Consider the following 23,565-nt stretch of genomic DNA (forward strand, 5'->3'; position numbering starts at 1 on the left):
ATATAAAATTTGTATTATAGCAATTCAATTTCATCTTGCCTGACCAAGGAAAACATAAAGGAAGCTCAGTTAATAAAATATCCTGTAAGAAAATGTGTCATTTATTTTTTAAAAATGATCTAACTTTATGGAATATAATCATGTATTTATAAATACTTTGAAAATGAAGTTGTTTGTTCGGCACTTCATGTAGAAAATGAATTACAGTGAATAGGAGTATTATTTATAATATAAACAAAGCATGAAAGGTTAATCTAAAATGCCAATGAAAATATGCTTCATAATTCTCCTGTTTTTCTTATTTTCAGGTTCTTGAGTGATCAGTCACAGCCTCCAACTTAACAAATATCTAGAACTAGAAACAGTACAATGTGTCTCTGAAAGTTAGTCCAGATTTTTATCAACTATAAAATCCCTTCTCATTTGCCTGCATATGTTTCTGTTTTATTTTTAATATTTTTCTCCACATTGAATTTTGGACTTTCCCCTCCCCGTTTTTGCACAATGTCACACTTAGTAATAAGCTGAAAGAATCCACATATTAAATACAGTAACAGATCTGAGTTAATTACCCTGGAATGCTCTTGACTTGGCTGCCGTGATCTGAAGAAATGTCACTTGCTGCATACTTTTGCTCCAGTGGCTCAGATGGTAGGTAGCATCACTGAACTTGTAAGATGAGAGACTTTACTTTCTCTTCAAATGGCAAAGAACTCCTTAAGTGGATAGAAAGGTCATCTCACCCTTCCTCTGTTATAATGACATATAAAGTTAATCATCAGATGCATCCCAAAAGACGCTCTTCTCCAAGAAAACAATCCAAACAATGTTTATATGTGTATATTTAGAGCCAAAAAAAGAGAGAAGCAATAAATACGAAATGACCCTGTGAAGTCTATTACAGCTTTCAATTTAGTCTCACTAACCAGACCCCAAGAGCCTCAGCAAACAGGCCGTGAATATGTTCCTCTAATGACCCAATTCACCACTGTCAGCAAAGGTGACATTGAAATCCAGTCAGCATCCCTACATCCTAACATCAGCAGTAAAAAGAAAAAAAGAATCCCCTTCTCTTCTGCAGTGATCTGTTTGAATCTGTAATATGGCTTCATTAGTATCAGGCTGTAAACCTCTTCACTCTCCTAACATGTATACTGCTCATGGAGCTCATCTGGTTTCTCTCACCTCTCTGATTACTCAATCCTCGTAATATTCTAAAGCCTCACAAATCCAATCTTATTCATGAGATCGCCCTACTCTGAAGTAGCTTTCCATTTCTCAGTCTTCTAGAACATTTGCTGTAACACACACAGTAGTACTTAAAATTAATATGTATTTTAGTCTCAACATTTCACCAGTGTAAATCTTCACTTTCCAAGAAATGAAATTACATTTGATTCAAGTTTGTATCTTGAAACATATATGTGTTTTGAAGTAGATTATTTTTTAAGTGGTTAAATCAGAATGTTTTAAACAGTCAATTCAAAGGCAAAAAAGGAGCAGGAAATTTTTGTAGCAATGGCTTCTTGTTTTAATTCCTTTATGAGCATTTGATATCAGATAGATTCAGACTGACTGATGGGATGGAGTATCAATATATTTAGAGGAAGTTGTGCAAAGAAGAAAATGCTGAAAAATTCTCAGAACGACTTCCTGTTTCACAGTTGTTATGTCTCTGCAAATGTTTAGGGTTTTGTTTGCCTTCCTTGCTCTTGGTGTTTGATTCGTATTAAGTTTCAAACTTTGTTGTTTAACGTTTAGACGTTTCGAGCATTTTTCTATTGATAACTTTCCAAAGAGAGTTATATTTCACTTTAAGCCAAAATTCTCATGATTATTTTCCAGTTTTCACTCCAAAATCCCACTGACTAAAATGATCTATCATAAACCTTTTAGTGGTGCAGCTATCTCTATTCTGGAGAGAAATATTTGGAAGGGCAATATTTTTACAGATCCTTCCATCAAAATGCAATCAATGGCTTGACCTCTCAGGTTTCCAATTTGTAGATTCTGGGAACAAAGTTGTCCTAAAACTGCTTAACTTTAATAAGTGTGCTCTTAAGGTTGCTAAAAGTTAAGCCCTGAACTTACAGATATCAATCTACTTTTCAAAGAGTTGACCTCACAAGGGTTGCCGCTCCTGTTATTCAGAAGCAAATTTTTTCCTGGAAATAGGTATGTGCTTTTCATCAGAGGAAAAAAATAGTAAACTTGCTATGCCAGTCATCCATCTCTCCATCCATTCATTCAGCATTTGTGGAGCATTCATGTCTTCCGAAGGCTGTAAGTGCATTTAGCTGGATTCTATAATCTATGTAAATGAATACATACCATATCTGACCTTGAAGAGCTTCCCATTTAAAGTACAGAGTTCAGTTCATTCATTTTCAAATATTTATTGTGAACCTACTCAACTCAAGGCTGTGTCAGATGTGTTGAGGATGCCATGCTGAACAAAAGGAACCCAATCTTGCTATCTTTGAACTTAAGGTTCATTGTAGAGCTTGACACTAAAACCTGAAGGAGCGAGAGCAACTAACCATGAAGAGATGTTCGGGTGGGACATTGCTGGCAAGGGAATAGAAAGGGTAGGAATTGAAGCTACCTTCTAGAGTAGGGCTAAGGTAGGAATGATTGCAGTATGTTTGAAGACAAAAGACCTGACCACAGATAACTATCAAAAAGGTATATTCTGCTCGGATTGTAGTGGGTAAAACAAAAGATGAGGGTGGTGGGTGGCAAGGATACTAGTGACAGGAAAGTTTTATAAAAGAAATTTCATAAAGTGACATGTCATTAAATGAAAGGTGAGCAGAATTTCAGAGGATAATAGAAGGGGGAGGGCATTCAGAACGAAGCTGCTGCTGAACCCAGGCAGAAAAACAAGATACATCTTGGGAAATGCAAGTTGTTCTACATGGCTAGAGGGTAGAGTGGTGACAAGTGTACTAGAGCAGGTGGCAAAGAAGGAGAGGCAGGCGTAAATTAAGATTGCTAATGGCCGCGAATAACAAGAATGTAAATGACAGTGGCTTAAGTAATTAGGAATTTTGTTTTCTATCAAGAAGTTTGGTGGTAAGCACTTACTCACTTTGATCCAGCAGCTTAATTATATCAGGGCTAAATGTCAGTCTCCAGGCCTTCGCCTCATAGGGTCAACATGGCTGCCACAGCTCCCATCATGTCATTCACACCCCAAGTATCCTCAATCCCCCAATGCAGGGAACAAGGGGTTGAATCACACAGAAAAGAACCTTTTCTTTTAGAGTACTTCTTTACTTTCAGGGAGCAAAATTCTTTCCCAGAAACTCTCCAGAAAACTTCCCCTTATACCTGGGTAACATGCCCACCTTAGATGAGGAATCAATTTTCCTAAGGTCTAATAAGTCAAGGTTTTCTTGGCAAGGAAGAAGGAGGAGAAATACTATTGTGGTGGCAGACACTGTGTTTGCCAGAGCAGAAGTGGATGATGGGAAGCCGAAGCAATCGACTTCTCTCTGTGGACAATGGGCCTCTGGCTGAAACCTCAGCTTATGATAGCTTAATGTTCATCAGATCTTTTGTTCCCTTAAACTTCCCATTTAAAACATTTTGCTGTACAAAGCTTAATTTTTCCCCTACTTTTTGCCCTCTTTCTGTCTGTGGGGTTTGTGGATGAAATAAGTATTGCTGAATTCTCTTATTGGTTTTCAAGGTAATACATTCAAATCCAAACAATAAAATCCACCAGAATAGAATTCTTTCTAAGCAGTTTTATAATATAGCTTTCTAAGAGACTTTTCTCTTGGGTCACAAAAGTAGACAAAAATATCACTTATACTACCTTATTAATTATTATGTTAAACAATGAGTCATATATATATTAATTTTTCTTTCAGGAAAAGTAAAAATCGCTCTCATAGGAGAATATAGAAAATATAAAGATTGATATCTTATTTTGCTTACATATACAGCATACCTAACGACCTACATTTCTTATTCAACCAAGAAAAAGATACAAGACAAGCACACTGATGATGAAAATCATTTCCTGCATTTCATTAAATTAAATTAAATTAAAGCACATTTCATTGTGCTTTTATGCTACATTAAATGAGGAGTCTAAATAAATTCCTACCTGCTCAGAAAGATCCCTCAACTTATGCTATAGGCATTTTAGTTCGGCGTTTGCTTCTTCTGCCTTAAGGAAGAAAAAAAAGGTGATAAATTCTCATTACAAATATCCATCTGCAATTGAATGCACTGCCCGTTTACTATTTGTAGCAGTTAGGATTGTACTTTTTTGAAGTATGAGTATAGAAAGACACTATGCTTGGTAGTTCAGACCCATTATGAATATACAAGTGAGGGGCTGAATCATGTCCACTAAGAAGTTCTGGTTTGTGGTAGAAACTATAGAAAATGGCTTTGCAATGGTGGGAGTCTGTAATTGGCCACTTTAGTCCCTTTACCATCTAGATTCTGCCAAAGACTTCTGGATTCCCCTCTAGTGACCCTTCACCCAGAACATCCACATGACTAGGGACTTCTTAACTTTTTCATCATGAGGACTTTTTCCTCAGATACCTATACGATGTTCTGTTTCCATCCACGTTCATTTAGTATATATGGTTAAGAAAACACAAAATAAGAAGTGAACATGCGTCTAGTAATATTTTTAAATGTATTTGCTAACTTTGGGTTAAATGTGAAGACTTGACCACAGGTGATTATCTCCTCTTCCTCCCAAACACCATAAAAATAGCTTTTAAAACTTTAAAAAATTAACAAATGAGGATGAAGAGAAAAATAGAAAATATAATTTCAGAAAGACCATTAGAGCAATTTTTAGAGAGTCAAATAAGATGCAGGAGGGATTATTGACATAGCAGGGCAGAGAATGCCCAAAACTAACTGACCACAAGAGGGTGTTCTGATGGGAAATGAGCTTGTTTACCTCACAAATCCTCCAAGAGTCTCTGTATGTGGGGAAGCAGGTAACATGAAAAGTGGAAGGCAGTCTAAAGACTGAACACTCAGAGATTGTTTAAAGTCTCTTAACTCTCCCACAAATGCACACTAAGGGAAAAAAATTTTAGTATCTGGAGAAGTTTACTCAGGAACCAGTGAATACCAAGTAACAGAGCTTTAGGAAGAAAACAGGGTGATAAAATTGGTCTACATGCATCCCCTATTCTACCCATAGTCCGTTTCCTCAGCCTTGCTTCCAGAATACTGGTTTCCATGTTTATCTTTCTTGGCAGAAAATTGGAGTCTGTGAAAAAAAAACTGAAAAACTTCAGATAAAAGACCTCTAGATGTTTGGGAGTTTCCTAAATACATGGAGGAGTTCACTCTAAGTGAAGCCAACTAGTTGAGTCCTGTTCCCCTGCCCCAGCCTTCTCCCTTACAACCCAGAGCTTTCTGAACTTGGATCATATATATAAATATTTACTGAAGGAGTAACATACATGAGAAGAAATCCATTCCCATGGAGAGACCAAAACAAACAAATATTTCTAAAAATTGGACCCAGTTAAAACAGGCACATAGATCAACTAACATCACTTTCATAAAATAAGAACAGGAAACTATTTTTTAAAGCAATCAGAGAAAAAGAAATTAGGAACTAAAGTACAGTATGAAAAATTATTAGAAATCTTTACAGAAAATCTATAAAGTAGTTCAAACAACAAAGAGATAGAAAATAATAATTTAAAAAAAAGAAAATTAGAGGATTCATTTAGGTGGATTAACATCCAACTAGGAGAAATTCTAGAGAAAGAAGAGAAAAAAAGAGGAGAGGAAATGGTCAAAGAAAAAAAAATTACTCCCAAACTGAAGGGCTTCTATCTTTTAAGTTGAAAGAGCCCATTGAATGCCCAGTAAAATTAATGACACAAAATAGTCACACAAAGTCTTATTATAATGAAATTTCAGTATGCCTGGGGTTAAGAGGCAGACTTTAAAACACTCACAAAGTAAATATTAATCTGATCAGTAACATTAGAATTCAAAGGACAGTAGAACAAAGGTATGAAAAATTCTGATGAAAATTATTTTCAACCTTTAATTTTATACCCGGCCAAGGTATCAAGTCAAATATGAAGATTGAATAAAGGCATTTTCAGATATGCAATAATTTTTAAAACTTATCTCTCATATACCCTTTCTTAGGAAGTGACCAAATTTATAATTCATAAAAAATGACATACTAAAGCAGGAAAGAGAAAATGAGAGGATTCAGGGATGAGTGTCTTTATTACAGGAGATAAAAAAGGGAACTTCTGGCATGATTAATGTGCTTTAAGACTAAAAAACTATTAGTTTATATTGAATCAAGAAACAGATATCTGTAGGAGGCAGATCGTCAGTTAAAACAAAACAGAAAGCAAAAATTAAATGACGGGATTGTTAGCTGCTTTGAAGTATTTGTGTCTTTGGGAAAATATTGGCTGGTATTTAACAGATATGTTAGAGCATTTGCAAAAAATAATCAATGGTAACTATATAAGAAAATAAGCAGGTTTAAATATAATGAAGTAGTAATTGCCTTCAGTATCAAAAGTCATATAAGAATGAAACCTAATAAACATACACTATTGTTTCAACAGCGAATAATATTTATTTAATGCTATGGTCTGAATGTTTTTATCCTCCAAAATTCATGTGTTGAAATACAAATGTCCAATATTAGGATGTGGAGCCATTGGAAGGTGATTAGATCACAAGCGTGGAACTTTCATGAATGCAATTAATGTCCATAAGGAAGAAGTCATAATGTCCATAAGGAAGAAGAGGTCAGAGAGAGATCCCTGGCCCCTTCCACCATGTGAGAACAAAGGGAAAAGTTGGAAGTCTGCAACCCAAAAGATAACCTTCCAGTAATCCAGCCATGCTGGCAGCTTGGACCTCCTGCCTCCAGATGTGTGAAGAGTAAATTCTGTCTTTTATAAGCTACCCAGTCTGTAGTATTTTGTTATACCAGCCTGTACAGACTAGGAAGTATAATAAAAATAATGTAAAGACTGGCTGCTGCTTTATCATAGATAGAAGAAATGAAGAGTGAGGTTGGTGAAGAGAACCAAATTCTCAATTACCCTCAATACCCTCAAATACCTCTAATTCTCTTAATCCCCCTGTTTAATATATTACTTCAATCCCTAACTATGTTCAGAGACCCTCTATTAAGTAAGTTTCCGGAATTTTGCTGGGACTTTTTCGTACTACACAGAGGGAGTGAGGATTCTGGGAGTCTGTCAGTTTCTTAATCAGAACTTCCCACAATCATACTGTTTTGAGAACTATGCCTTACTACTTTTAGAGGTATTTGGTATGATCAATTGCTTATATTCTAGGGGGTTATGGATCTGAAGCAAAAATTGGGTTGCTATTCTGTGAGCTTAGGCTTCAACTCTTCAACTAAGCCAGATATTCTTCAGTAATCTCCTTCTCAAATCCTCAAAATTTTGTTGCTCTCATCTACAGTTTGTTCTTCTGTGTTCTTATATGTCAATGCCTTTCTTAAATTTTGAAGTAATTGTAGATTAATGGGAGGTTGCAAAGAAATGTACAGGGAAGTCCTGTGCACACTTCCCCCAGCATCCTCCAATGTTAGCGTCTTACACAACTATAGTACAATATGAAAACCAAGAAGTTGACATTGGCTTAAAGCTTATTCAGAATCCATCAGTTATACATGCACTTATTGGTGTGTATGTCTGTATCTATGCAATTTATCAGATAAATAGGCTTGTGTAACTACTACCACAATCGAAATATGCAGCTATACCATCACAAGACTCTTGTTACCCCTTTATAGCCACACTCATCCCCTCTCCTCCTGCTCCTAAACCCTGACAACTAATATGCTATTCAACTCCATAATTATGTTATTTCATGAATATTATTTAAATGGAATCATGTAGTATGTATTCTGTTGAGATTAGCTTCTTTCTACTCAGCATAATTTCCTTGCAGTTCCTCCAAGGAAATAATCGCATGTATTAATAACTCCTTCCTTTTTACTGCTGAGTAGTATTCCATGGTATGGACATACCACAATTTAATCATCCATCTGCAGAACATTAGAGTAGGTTCCAGTTTTTGGCAATTAATAATAAAGCTACTATGAATATTTGTGTACAGATTCCTGTGTGAAGATAAGTCTTTATTTCTCTGGAATAAATGCCCAAGAATGCAATTGCTGGATCATATGATAACTCCATTTTTAGGTTTGAAGGAAAGTATCAAACTATTTTACAGAATGGCTGTACTATTGTACATTCCTACCAGCAATATATGAGTCATTAAATTTCTCTGCATCCTCACCAGCATTTGGTATCGTCATTATTTTTTTTAACCTATAGCCATTGTGATGTATATTGGTATCTTATTATAGTTATAATTTACATTATCTAATTGCTAAATATTCCAAACACATTTTTGTGTGTTTATCTGTCATATGTTTTTTCTCTTGGGTAAAATGTATGTGTTTATCTTTTTGCTCATTTTCTAATTGGATTGCTTGTTTATTTTTTTTCTCATGCCGAATATTAAGAATTCTTTATATATTCTAGATACAAGGCCTCTGTTGGATAAGAGATTGCAAGTATTTTCTTCAAGTGTGTAATTTGTATTTTCATCTTTATAGCAGAGTCTCTTGCAATGCAAACGTTTCTAATTTTGAAGAGGTCCTATTTATCAATTTTTCCTTTTATGGATCATTCTGTTGGTGTCAAGTCTAAGAACTCTGCTGGTCCTAGATTTTGAGGATTTTTCTCCTATGTTCTTTCCTAGAAGTTTTATAGTTTTATGTTTTACGTTAAAGTCTGTGATCAATTTTGAGTTAAAGTTTATATTAAGTGAGAAGTATAGGTCAGAGCTATTTTTTTTTCTAATGGATGTCCAATTGCTCCAAAACCATTCACTGAAAAGGATATCCCTCTCCCATTGAGCTGCTTTTGCCTCTGTGTCAAAGATTAAATGGGAATATTTGTGTGGATCTCTTTCTGGGTTCTCTATTCTCTTCTGTTGATCTACGTGTCTCTCTCTCTCCATTGGTATCACACTGTCTTGATTAGTGTGTCAATGTCTTTTTAACTTCTCTTTACTGTTGTTTTTTTTTTTTAAGAAGGAATACAAGAGATATATTGGAAGTAAAAGTATATGATCTGTTATTTTTTACTAAAATCTACTTTTTAAATATCTTTTTCATTGTTTCACTAGCTGGGACAAAAGTGTTAATTTTGTAGAGTTTAAAAAATGATTTATTAGTATTTTCGTTACTATTTGGGTAGTATATTTGAAAAATAATACCTAGGTCTGTGACAAATGCTGAAGAGAATACAAGCATAAAATAAGCCAAATCAGAGAAGGAACAATAAATTTTGCCAGAGATGAGGTGGAGGAGGAGGGTAAAAGAATGATTAGGGAGAGTTAACCAGAAGAGATGACAAGGGACCTGGATTTTCTTATATGTAGAGAGGGTGTGAATGAGGGAATTAGTAGTTGATTCATAGGATTAATTTCAAATATAGCCTCAGAGGACTTCCGCTTCTAGTCAAGATAGAGTAAGAGGAGTTGGATTTACTCTCCTGCCAAGAAACAGGTAAGATAAAAAAAAATATGAAACAAAGGCACACAAGACATTGAACAACAGCAACATAAGACAGCGATCCCTCAGAACTGGGAAACAAACATGGTGAGCTCTAAAATTGCCCCAGCTTCATGCCTGAAGATTAGGCATAAGGGAGATGAAATCCAGGCAGAGCCAGCATTCGCCCTAAATGGAGGAGATGGAATGGTGGATCTAGGGAAGCCAGGCAGCTAGCGTTTACAAAGTAGAATACTGGACATTTGGGTAGTGAGAATTGCAGGGAGAGAAAATTCCAGAGGTCTGCAGAGGGTTCCCCTCAAGGGTTCAACAGAGAGTGATCAGCACATAAATGAGAGTTCACGGAAAGAAACACATGGAAGAATTAAAAGGCACAGTGCTCAGAGACCACACAGGACCAGAGATAGCACACTTACCCTACCCAACAGCCAAGGTAGAAAACCTCATAACTTAGGGGGCATCGACTGGAATTCTAAAAATGTCTTGTTTCATTGTTGGGCAAAGATTAACCTTATTTCTCATCTCATCTAACAAAGCTTAAAAGCAAGGCCCCAAGGGATCAAACTGTTTCCAAAAGCCACATGCAGAACAAAAGTCAAGAATATTTATAGGACGACAAAAATATTCAGACACAGAAAGGTTAAATTCACAATGTCGGGCAACCCCCCAAAATAGAAGGCACACAAAGAAGTGTGCAAATATAACTCATGAGGAGAAAAATCAATCTACCTAAAAATGAAATAAAGTGGTATAGTATTACTGCCTTACCTTGGTAGTACCCTAAAGTATTAGGACTTGTGTTACATTTCAGTGGGGTGATTAAGCAATGGAAAAGGTGATAAAATGTAAATGTATGGAATTCAGTGGAAGTAGAAGGTTAGTGTCTTTAACTAGTCCCAAGTTTTGGTGAGGTGCTGGTTTTCCTACTTTACAATGAGAAGGGGTTGGGAGCAAATTTATTAAAATCTTGAAGCATATGGTAACCATGGGAGGCTGGAAGATTTAAGTGTGCTGGTAGCTGACTTTGGGTTATACTAGCAAAATTAACTTAATTTTAGAATGAGAAATACTTAAGTGTGCATAGAGATATAGCACTCAGCTTTTGTACCAAGGGCCTTAGGGCGATTTAGGGTTATTTGAGGAGTCCTGAGACTTTATTTGGGCCCTAATCAATACAGGACACAATTACATTGTGCTGACAGGTGTCCAAGTAACCTCTTCCTTTTCCTCTCTTTTATCAATACGAAACAGACTCAGACTTAGAGAATGAACTTATGGTTACCAGGGTGGGGGGCAGAGAGATAGATTGGGAGTGTGGGATTGACATGTACACACTGCTATATTTAAAACAGACAACCAACAAGGACCTACTGTAAAAATAAATAAATACAAAGTAAAAATAAAATAGGTATTATCTACATAAGCATAAGATCCTTTCTCTAGGAATTGTGCTGAATAAAATTATTTAAGCAAGTATGAGAAAAAAAGGAAAAAGATCAAAATAGGCAATTTTATTGAACTTAGTTCCTGTTCGCTACAGGAAAGTCTTAAATAGATGATAAACCTATTGTTTTGAAACTAAGACATAGCCCAACCTCCCCACTACCCAGCTCCACTAGTTGGAAATGGTGGTGATGAAACTGAACAAATGCAGCTGTGAAGCTTACTGAGCTTTTACATGGGCTTTGAACTTGGCTGTCTCACTGTCCTTGCCTGTTCTTGTGGTGTCTACCAATGCACCAACACTCCAGCTGTCATTGCTGCCTTTGCCTTTGTGCTACTATCGGCATTGACCTCTCTGCAGGATAGAGTCCCCCATAAGCCCCTGGCATGGCCCACAGGACTGAATAAAGCTCCTCACCAGAGGCCATTTAGAAACTGTCCAGCAAAGCAAATGAAATGCAAAACAAAACAAATGAAACAAACTACAAAAGCAGTTGATTGATTCACTTATTATCTAACTAATCCTGAGTTAAACAATTAAATGTTAATTTAGATTTGGGGAAAAAACACAGTTTCTAGCTTTTCTTTTTTGAAGCTTGAGTTCTGTCCATGATAATAATAAAATCGCTGTGATTTTGAAGGGCTACTTTAATTAGCAGAGTTGAAAGATTAGATTCAATTGTGAGCGGCTAAGAAATATCATTTTAGGCAAGAACAACATTCTCTGGTTCCCTAAATAATAGCATGTAGAGCTGTAAGATCCTGGCAGGCTGCATCATGGGGTCAGCCAGCTGGGCCCTGGCCCAGGGCACCAATCTATGAGGGCACAGAACAATCACTGTCTCTGCTGGAGAAGGTATATTTATTGAACTCCTCTCTGTGTAACTATAATATGAGGTTGAAAGGAATATTTTGTTAAGTTACTTGGGATATGACAGATGAAATCCCACAATGTATTCCTAAGAAGGCTGGCAAAAAGGAAAAGCAAAGCTTTCATTTTGCCCAGCTGGAGTCCAAGTTTGGAAGCTGAATGGAATTGGAATTGCTCATGACAATGGACTGGAGACAGCTCCTCTCAACAGCTGTCTTTTCTTATTTTTTTTCCTCTCAGGAACCCAGCCTCAGCTGTTAATTCTGTTGAACAAATATTGAAAGAAAATCAGCGCAAGAAGGTACATAATTTTTATCTAGTGATGCACAATATTGTTAAGCCACCACATATCTTGGTCTTAACACTGGGCTTGAGGAACTCCAACTTTGTAGATCCAGACTTGTCTACCCGAAAGACAGAAACACAGGTAAGGTCATATTTAAGTGACTAGATTTCCAGATATGAAGCCTAATGAATAACACAAAAATCACACTTTAACATAAACAACACAGTACAGCTGTTCAATATTTACCTTTTCAAGAGGTTCATTCCACCTGTTCTAACATACTGTCTTAATCCAACTGATAAGATGTTATCCTATGCATTTCAGCACATTGCCTAACTGCTAGTCATGGCTTATTTGCCAACTGAGAAATATCCTGGAGGCAGGAAGTTACTGAAGAAGTTACGGGAACCAGAGGAGTGTTTTCTGCAAAAATCAGAAGGAAAAGAAGTTGCAAAATTAATGGATTTCTTAGAGTCCAAGAAGGAGTAGGCTGTGCTAAAACAAAAAGTAAAACCTATCTGTGTACTTATTCATTCACTTACCACATGCAGTCAGCCCTCCCTGTCCACAGGTTCTGCATCCTTAAATTCAACAACCAAAGATCAAAAATACTGGAAAAAAATTCCAAAAAATTTCCATAAAGCAAAACTTGAACTTGCCACACACAGGTAACAATTTACATAGCATTTTACAATTATTTTCATAGTATTTACATTGTATTAGGTATTATAAGTAATCTAGAGAGGATTTCAAGTCTATGGGAGGAAATTATAAGCAAATACTATGCCATTTTATACTTGAGACACTTGAGCATCCACGGATTTTTGTATCCATGGGAATCCTGGAATCAATCTCCTGAAGAGACCAAGGGATGACTGTAGTATGGAGTACCAGAAGTCTATGTTGCAGCCATTGTTCTTGGCACAGGGGAAAGAACACAGCAAAGAACAAAACAAAGTCCTCCACCATGGAGATGTCATCCTAGAGAGAGAGAAACAGTAATCTGATAACTCTCTGTAGTAAGTCAAATAGTGATGAGCACTGTGGTGGAAGATGAAGCTGATGATGGGGAAAGAGCACACTGGATGGGGGGATGGGTTGATTTGCTACTTTATTTTACTTAGAGTGATCTGGGAAGGCATCACTGATAAGGCAAAATTTAAGCAGTGATGTATAAGAGGTGAGAGAGTTTATGGTTACCGAGGGGAAGGATGGGAAGGAGGGATAGACTGGGATTTTGGTACTGACATGTATACACTGCTATATTTAAAATAGGTAACCAACAAGGACCTACCGTATTGCACAGGGAACTCTGCTCAATATTATGTATTGACCCATATACATGTTGTCTACAAGAGACCCACTTCAGACCTAGGGACACATACAGACTGAAAGTGAGGGAATGGAAAAAAGTATTACATGCAAATGGAATCAAAAGAAAGCTGGAGTAGCAATACTCATATCAGATAAAATAAACTTTAACATAAAGAATGTTACAAGAGACAAGGAAGGATACTACATAATGATTAAAGGATCAATTCAAGAAGAAGATATAACATCAATTCAAGAAGAAGATATAACAATTATAAATATTTATGCACACAACATAGGAGCGCCTCAATACATAAGGCAAATGCTAACAGCTATGAAAGAGGAAATCGACAGTAACACAATAAGAGTGGGGAACTTTAACACCTCACTTACAGCAATGGACAGATCATCCAGACAGAATATTAATAAGAAAACACAAGCTTTAAATGACACAATAGACCAGATAGTTTTAATTGATATTTATAGGACATTCCACCCCAAAACTGCAGATTACACTTTGTTCTCAAATGCACACGGAACATTCTCCAGGATAGATCACATCTTGGGTCACAAATCAAGCCTAGGTAAATTTAAGAAAATTGAAATCATATCAAGCACCCTTTCCAACCACATCACAATGAAATTAGAAATCAATTACAGGGAAAATAATGTAAAAAAACACAAACACATGGAGGCTAAAAAATAAGTTACTGAATAACCAAGAGATCACTGAAGAAACCAAAGAGGAAATCAAAAGATACCTAGAGAAAAATGACAATGAAAACATGATGATCCAAAACCAGTGGGATGCAGCATAAGCAGTTCTAAGAGGAAGGTTTATAGCAATACAATGCTACCTCAAGAAACAAGAAAAATCTCAAATAAACAATTTAAACTTACACTTAAAGGAACTAAAGAAAGAAGAACAAACAAAACACAAAGTTAGCAGAAGGAAAGAAATCATAAAAATCAGAACAGAAATAAATGAAATAGAAACAAAGAAAACAATAGCAAAGATCAATAAAACTAAAAGTTGGTTCTTTGAGAAGATAAACAAAATAGATAAATCATTAGCCAGACTCATCAAGAAAAAGAGGGAGAGGAATAAATAAAATTAGAAATGAGATAGGAGAAGTTACAATGGACACCACAGAAGTACAAAGCATAATAAGAGGCTACTACAAGCAAATCTATGCCAATAAAATGGACAACCTGGAAGAAATGGACAAATTCTTAGAAAGATATGAACTCTCAAGACTGAACCAGGAAGAAATAGAAAATATGAACAGACCAATCACAAGTAATGAAATTGAAACTGTGATTAAAAATCTTCCAATAAACAAAAGCCCAGGACCAGATGGCTTCACAGGTGAATTCTATCAAACATTTAGAGAAGAGCTAACACCCATCCTTCTCAAACTCTTCCAAAAAATTGCAGAGAAAGGAACACTCCCAAATTCATTCTATGAGGTGACCATCACCCTGATACCAAAACCAGACAAAGATACTACAAAAAAAGAAAATTACAGACCAATATCACTGATGAATATACATGCAAAAATCCTCAACAAAATACTAACAAACAGAATCCAACAACACATTAGAAGGATCATACACCATGATCAAGTGGGATTTATCCCAGAGATGCAAGGATTCTTCAATGTACACAAATCAATCAATGTGATACACTATATTAACAAACTGAATAATAAAAACCATATGATCATCTCAATAGATGCAGAAAAAGCTTTTGACAAAATTCAACACTGATTTATGTTAAAAACTCTCCAGAAAGTGGGCATAGAGGGAACCTACTTCAACATAATAAAGTCCATATACCACAAACCTACAGCAAACATCGTTCTCAATGGTGAAAAACAGAAAGCATTTCCTTTAAGATCAGGAACGAGACAAGGATGTCCACTCTTGCCACTATTATTCAACATGGTTTTGGAAGTACTAGCCACAGCAATCAGAGAAGAAAAACAAATAAAAGGAATAAAATTGGAAAAGAAGAAGTAAAACTGTCACCTTTTGTAGATGACATACTATACATAGAGAATCCTAAAGCTGCCATCAGAAAACTACTAGAGCTAATCAATGAATTTGGTAAAGTGGCAGGATACAAAATTAATGCACAGAAATATCTTGCAATCCTATACAATGAAAGATCAGGTAGAGAAATGAAGGAAATAATCCCTTTCACCATTGCAACAAAAAGAATAAAATACCTAGGAATAAACCTACCTAAGGAGGTAAAGGACCTGTATGCAGAAAACTATAAGACACTGATGAAAGTAATCAAAGATGACACAAACAGATGGAGAGATATACCATGTTCTTGGATTGGAAGAATCAATATTGCAAAAATGACTGTACTACCCAACGCAATCTACAGATTCAATGCAATCCCTATCAAATTACCAATGGCATTTTTAACAGAACTAAAACAAAAAAATCTTAAAATTTGTATGGAGATACAAAAGACCCCAAGTAGCCAAAGCAATCTAGAGGAGAAAAAAATGGAGCTGGAGGAATCAGACTCCCTGACTTCAGACTATGTTACAAAGCTATAGTAGTCAAGACAATATGGTACTGGCACAAAAACAGAAATATAGATCAATGGAACAGGATAGGAAGCACAGAGATAAATGCACGTACCTATGGTCAACTAATCTATGACAAAGAAGGCAAGTATATACAATGGAGAAAAGACAGTCTCTTCAATAAGTGGTGCTGGGAAAACTGGACAACTACATGTAAAAGAGTGAAATTAAAGCACTCCCTAACACCATACACAAAAAGAAACTCAAAATGTATTAGAGACCTAACCGTAAGGCTGGATACTATAAAACTCATAGCGGAAAACACAGGAAAAACACTCTTTGACCTAAATCACAGCAAGATTTTTTTTGACCCACCTCCTCGAATAATGGAAATAAAAACAAAAGTCAACAAATGGAATTGAATGAAACTTAAAAGCTTTTGCACTACAAAGGAAACCGTAAACAAGATGAAAACACAACCATCAGAATGGGAGACAATATTTGCAAATGAATCAACGGACAAAGGATTAATCTCCAAAATATATAAACAGCTCATGCAGCTCAATATTAGAAAAACAAACAACCCAATCCAAAAATGGGCAGAAGACCTAAATAGACATTTCTCCAAAGAATATATACATATTGCCAACAAACACATGAAAGAATGCTCCGAGATATATTTTCTAGTGAAAGAGTCAAGACACAGAATATTGCAACAGAAAATATGAACCAAATTGTATAAAGTAAGAAGCATTACTATATAATTAAATACTTAGACAGACAGACACATACATGTTAAATGTATAGAGAAAGGTTTGGATGAAGTGCACATTGATTTGTTAAAACAAGTTACTTTTTTTTTTTAACATCTTTATTGGCGTATAATTGCTTTACAATGGTGTGTTAGCTTCTGCTTTACAACAAAATGAATCAGTTATATATATATACATATGTTCCCATATCTCTTTCCTCTTGCATCTCCCTCCCTCCCACCCTCCCTATCCCACCACTCCAGGCAGTCACAAAGCACCGAGCTGATTTCCCTGTGCTATGCGGCTACTTCCCACTAGCTATCTACCTTAAGTTTGGAATTGTATATATGTCCATGCCACTCTCTCGCTTTGTCACAGCTTACCCTTCCCCTCCCCACATCCTCAAGTCCATTCTCTAGTAGGTCTGTGTCTTTATTCCTGTTTTACCCCTAGATTCTTCATGACATTTTTTTTTCTTAAATTCCATATATATGTATTTAGCCTACGGTATTTGTGTCTCTTTTTCTGACTTACTTCACTCTGTATGACAGATTCTAGGTCTATCCACCTCATTAAAAATAGCTCAATTTCGTTTCTTTTTGTGGCTGAGTAATATTCCATTGTATATATGTGAAACATCTTCTTTATCCATTCATCCGATGATGGACACTTAGGTTGTTTCCATCTCCGGGCTATTGTAAAAAGAGGTGCAATGAACATTTTGGTACATGACTCTTTTTGAATTATGGTTTTCTCAGGGTATATGCCCAGTAGTGGGATTGCTGGGTCATATCGTAGTTCTATTTGTAGTTTTTTAAGGAACCTCCATACTATTCTCCACAGTGGCTGTATCAATTTACATTCCAACCAACAGTGCAAGAGGGTTCCCTTTTCTCCACACCCTTTCCAGCATTTACTGTTTCTAGATTTTTTGATGATGGCCATTCTAACTGGTGTGAGATGATATCTCATTGTAATTTTGATTTGCAATTCCTAATGATTATTGATGTTGAGCATTCTTTCATGTGTTTGTTGGCAGTCTGTATATCTTATTTGAGGAAATGTCTATTTAGGTCTTCTGCCCATTTTTGGATTGGGTTGTTTGTTTTTTGTTATTAAGCTGCATAAGCTACTTATAAATTTTGGAGATTAACCCTTTTCAGTTGCTTCATTTGCAAATATTTTCTCCCATTCTGTGGGTTGTCTTTTGTCTTGTTTATGGTTTCCTTTGCTGTGCAAAAGCTTTTAAGTTTCATTAGGTCCCATTTGTTTATTTTTGTTTTTATTTCCATTTCTCTAGGAGGTGGGTCAAAAAGGATCTTGCTGTGATTTATGTCATAGAGTGTTCTGCCTATGTTTTCCTCTAAGAGTTTGATAGTTTCTGGCCTTACATTTAGGTCTTTAATCCATTTTGAGCTTATTTTTGTGTATGGTGTTAGGGAGGGATCTAATCTCATACTTTTACATGTACCTGTCCAGTTTTCCCAGCACCACTTACTGAAGAAGCTGTCCCTTCTCCACTGTACATTCCTGCCTCCTTTATCAAAGAAAAGGTGGCCATATGTGCGTGGGTTTATCTCTGGGCTTTCTCTCCTGTTCCATTGATCTATCATTCTGTTTTTGTGCCAGTACCATACTGTCTTCATTACTGTAGCTTTGTAGTATAGTCTGAAGTCAGGAAGCCTGATTCCTCCAGATCCGTTTTTTGTTCTCAAGATTGCTTTGGCTATTCGGGGTCTTTTGTGTTTCCATACAAATTGTGAATTTTTTTGTTCTAGTTCTGTGAAAAATGCCAGTGGTAGTTTGATAGGGATTGCATTGAATCTGTAGATTGCTTTCAGTAGTAGAGTCATTTTCACAATGTTGATACTTCCAATCCAAGAATATGGCATATCTATCCATCTATTTGTATCATCTTTAATTTCTTTCATCAGTGTCTTATAATTTTCTGCATACAGGTCTTTTGTCTCCTTAGGTAAGTTTATTCCTAGATATTTTATTCTTTTTGTTGCATTGGTAAATGGGAGTGTTTTCTTGATTTCACGTTCAGATTTTTCATCATTAGTGTATAGGAATGCCAGAGATTTCTGTGCATTAATTTTGTATCCTGCTACTTTACCAAATTCATTGATTAACTCTAGTAGTTTTCTGGTAGCATCTTTAGGATTCTCTATGTATAGTAACATGTCATCTGCAAATAGTGACAGCTTTACTTATTCTTTTCCAATTTCGATTCCTTTTATTTCCTTTTCTCCTCTGATTTCTGTGGCTAAAATATCCAAAACTATGTTGAATAATAGTGGTGAGAGTGGGCAACCTTGTCTTGTTCCTGATCTTAGTGGAAATGCTTTCAGTTTTTCACCATTGAGGATGATGTTGGCTATGGGTTTGTCATATATGGCCTTTATTATGTTCAGGAAAGTTCCCTCTATGCCTAATTTCTGCAGGGTTTTTATCATAAATGGGTGTTGAATTTTGTCGAAAGCTTTCTCTGCATCTATTGAGATGATCATAAGGTTTTTCTCCTTCAATTTGTTAATATGGTGTATCACGTTGATTGATTTGCGTATATTGAAGAATCCTTGCATTCCTGGAATAAACGCCACTTGATCATGGTGTATGATCCGTTTAATGTGCTGTAGAATTCTGTTTGCTAGTATTTGGTTGAGGATTTTTGCATCTATGTTCATCAGTGATATTGGCCTGTAGTTTTCTTTTTTTCTCACATCCTTATCTGGTTTTGGTATCAGGGTTATGGTGGCCTCGTAGAATGAGTTTGGGAGTGTTCCTCCCTCTGCTATATTTTGGAAGGGTTTGAGAAGGATAAGTGTTAGCTCTTCTCTAAATGTTTGATAGAATTCGCCTGTGAAGCCATCTGGTCCTAGGATTTTAATCAGTTTCCATTTCAGTGCTTGTGATTGGTCTGTTCATATTTTCTGTTTCTTCTGGGCTCAGTCTCGGAAGGTTGTGCATTTCTAAGAATTTGTCCATTTCTTCCAGGTTGTCCATTTTATTGGCATAGAGTTGCTTGTAGTAATCTCTCATGATCTTTTGTATTTCTGCAGTGTCAGTTGTTACTTCTCCTTTTTCATTTCTAATTCTATTGATTTGAGTCTTCTCCCTTTTTTTCTTGAGGAGTCTGTCTAATGGTTTATCAATTTTGTTTATCTTCTCAAAGAACCAGATTTTAGTTTTATTGATCTTTGCTATTATTTCCTTCATTTCTTTTTCATTTATTTCTGATCTGATTTTTATGATTTCTTTCCTTCTGCTAATTTTGGGGTTTTTTTGTTCTTCTTTCTCTAATTGCTTTAGGTGCAAGGTTAGGTTGTTTATTCGAGATGTTTCCTGTATCTTAACGTAGGATTGTATTGCTATAAACTTCCCTCTTAGAACCGCTTTTGCTGCATCCCATAGATTTTGGGTCGTCGTGTCTCCATTGTCATTTGTTTCTAAGTAATTTTTTTATATCCTCTTTGATTTCTTCTGTGATCACTTTGTTATTAAGTAGTGTATTGTTTATCCTCCATGTGTTTGTATTTTTTACAGATCTTTTCCTGTAATTGATATCTAGTCTCATAGCGTTGTGGTCGGAAAAGATACTTGATACAATTTCAATTTTCTTAAATTTACCAAGGCTTGATTTCTGACCCAAGATATGATCTATCCTGGAGAATGTTCCATGAGCACTAGAGAAAAATGTGTATTCTGTTTTTTTTGGATGGAATGTCCTATAAATATCAATTAAGTCCATCTTGTTTAATGTATCATTTAAAGCTTGTGTTTCCTTATTTATTTTCATTTTGGATGATCTGTACATTGGTGAAAGTGGGGTGTTAAAGTCCCCTACTATGAATGTGTTACTGTCGATTTCCCCTTTTATGGCTGTTAGTATTTCCCTTATGTACCTAGGTGCTCCTATGTTGGGTGCATAAATATTTACCATTGTTATATCTTCTTCTTGGATCGATCCCTTGATCACTATGTAGTGTCCTCCTTTGTCTCTCCTAATATTCTTAATTTTAAATTCTATTTTGTCTGATATGAGAATTGCTACTCCAGCTTCTTTTGGTTTCCATTTGCATGAAATACCTTTTTCCATCCCCTTACTTTCAGTCTGTATGTGTCTCTAGGTCTGAAGTGGGTCTCTTGTAGACAGCAAATATATGGGTCTTGTTTTTTGTATCCATCCAGCCAATCTGTGTCTTTTGGTGAGAGCATTTAGTCCATTTACATTTAAGGTAATTATCGATATGTATGTTCCTATTCCCATTTTCTTAATTGTCTTGGGTTCGTTATTGTAGGTCTTTTCCTTCTCTTGTGTTTCTTACCTAGAGAAGTTCCTTTAGCAGTTGTTGTAGAGCTGGTTTGGTGGTGCTGAACTCTCTCAGCTTTTGCTTGTCTGTAAAGGTTTTAATTTCTCCATCAAATCTGAATGAGATCCTTGCTGGGTAGAGTAATCTTGGTTGCAGCTTTTTCTCTTTCATCACTTTAAATGTGTCTTGCCAGTCCCTTCTGGCTTGCAGAGTTTCTGCTGAAAGATCAGCTGTTAACCTTATGGGCACTCCCTTGTGTGTTATTTGTTGTTTTTCCCTTGCTGCTTTTAATATGTTTTCTTTGTACTTAATTTTTCACAGTTTGATTAATATGTGTCTTGGCATATTTCTCCTTGGATTTATCCTGTATGGGACTCTCTGTGCTTCCTGGACTTGATTAACTATTTCCTTTCCCATATTAGGGAAGTTTTCAACTATAATCTCTTCAAATATTTTCTCAGTCCCTTTCCTTTTCTCTTCTTCTTCTGGAACCCCTATAATTCGAATCTTGGTGCGTTTAATGTTGTCCCAGAGGTCTCTGAGACTGTCCTCAGTTCTTTTCATTCTTTTTTCTTTATTCTGCTCTGCAGTAGTTATTTCCACTATTTTATCTCACAGGTCACTTATCCATTCTTCTGCCTCAGTTATTCTGCTATTGATCCCATCTAGAGTATTTTTAATTTCATTTATTGTGCTGTTCATCATTGCTTGTTTCATCTTTAGTTCTTCTAGGTCCTTGTTAAATGTTTCTTGCATTTTGTCTATTCTATTTCCAAGATTTTGGATCATCTTTACTATCATTATTCTGAATTCTTTTTCAGGTAGACAGCCTATTTCCTCTTCATTTGTTAAGTCTGGTGGGTTTTTATCTTGCCCCTTCATCTGCTGTGTGTTTTTCTGTCTTCTTATTTTGCTTATCTTACTGTGTTTGGGGTCTCCTTTTTGCAGGCTGCAGGTTTGTAGTTCCCACTGTTTTTGGTGTCTGTCCCCAGTGGCTAAGGTTGGTTCAGTGGGTTTTGTAGGCTTCCTGGTGGAGGGGACAAGTGCCTGTGTTCTGGTGGATGAGGCTGGATCTTGTCTTTCTGGGGGGCAGGTCCATGTCTGGTGGTGTGTTTTGGGTTGTCTGTGGACCTATTATGATTTTGGGCAGCCTCTCTGCTAATGGGTGGGGTTGTGTTCCTGTCTTGCTAGTTGTTTGGCATAGGATGTCCAGCATTGTAGCTTACTGGTCGTTGAGTAAACCTGGGTGCTGGTGTTGAGATGGAGATCTCTGGGAGATTTTCGCCGTTTGATATTATGTGGAGCTGGGAGGTCTCTTGTGGACCAGTGTCCTGGAGATGGCTCTCCCACCTCAGAGGCACAGCAGTGACTCCTGGCTGCAGCACCAAGAGCCTTTCATCCACACAACTCAGAATAAAAGGAAGAAAAAGTAGAAAGAAAGAATTAGTAGAAGTAGAAAGAAAGAAAGAAAGGAGGGAGGGAGGGAGGAAGGAAGGAAGGAGGGAAGGAAGGAAATAAAGAAAGAAAGAAGATAAAGTAAGATAAAATATAATAAAGTTATTAAAATAAAAAAATAATTATTAAGACAAAAAAAAAAAAAACGGACGGATAGAACCCTGGGACAAATGGTGGAAGCAAAGCTGTACAGACAAAATCTCACACAGAAGCATACACATACACACTCACAAAAAGAAGGAAAGCGGAAATGATCATAAATCTTGCTCTCAAAGTCCACCTCCTCAGTTTGGGATGATTCGTGTCTATTCAGGTATTCCACAGATGCACGTATATCAGGTTGATTGTGGAGCTTTAATCCGCTGCTGCTGAGGCTGCTGGGAGAGATTTCCCTTTCTCTTCTTTGTTCTCACATCTCCCAGGGGCTCAGCTTTCGATTTGGCCCCACCTGTGCGTGTAGGTCGCTGGAGGGCGTCTGTTCTTTGCTCAGCCAGGACGGGGTTAAAGGAGCCGCTGATTCGGAGGCTCTGGCTCACTCAGGCCGGGGGGGGGGGGGGGGGGGAGGGAGGGGCACAGAGTGTGGGTCGAGCCTGCGGCGGCAGATGCCAGCATGACGTTGCACAGCCTGAGGCGTGCCGTGCTTTCTCCCAGGGAAGTTGTCCCTGGATCCTGGGAACCTGGCAGTGGCGGGCTGCACAGGCTCCCCGGAAGGGGGGTGTGGAGAGTGACCTGTGCTCGCACACAGGCTTCTTGGTGGCGGCAGCAGCAGCCTTAGCGTCTCATGCCCGTCTCTGGGGTCCGCGCTGTTAGCCTGGGCTCGCGCCCGTCTCTGGAGCTCCTTTAAGCAGCGCTCTTAATCCCCTCTCCTCGCGCACCAGGAAACAAAGAGGGAAGAAAAAGTCTCTTGCCTCTTCGGCAGGTCCAGACTTTTTCCCGGACTCCCTCCCGGCCAGCCGTGGCGCACTAACCCCCTGCCGGCTGTGTTCACGC

Source organism: Grampus griseus (genome assembly GCF_964374135.1).
Source record: "Grampus griseus genome assembly, chromosome: 5".
Taxonomy (NCBI): domain Eukaryota; kingdom Metazoa; phylum Chordata; class Mammalia; order Artiodactyla; family Delphinidae; genus Grampus; species Grampus griseus.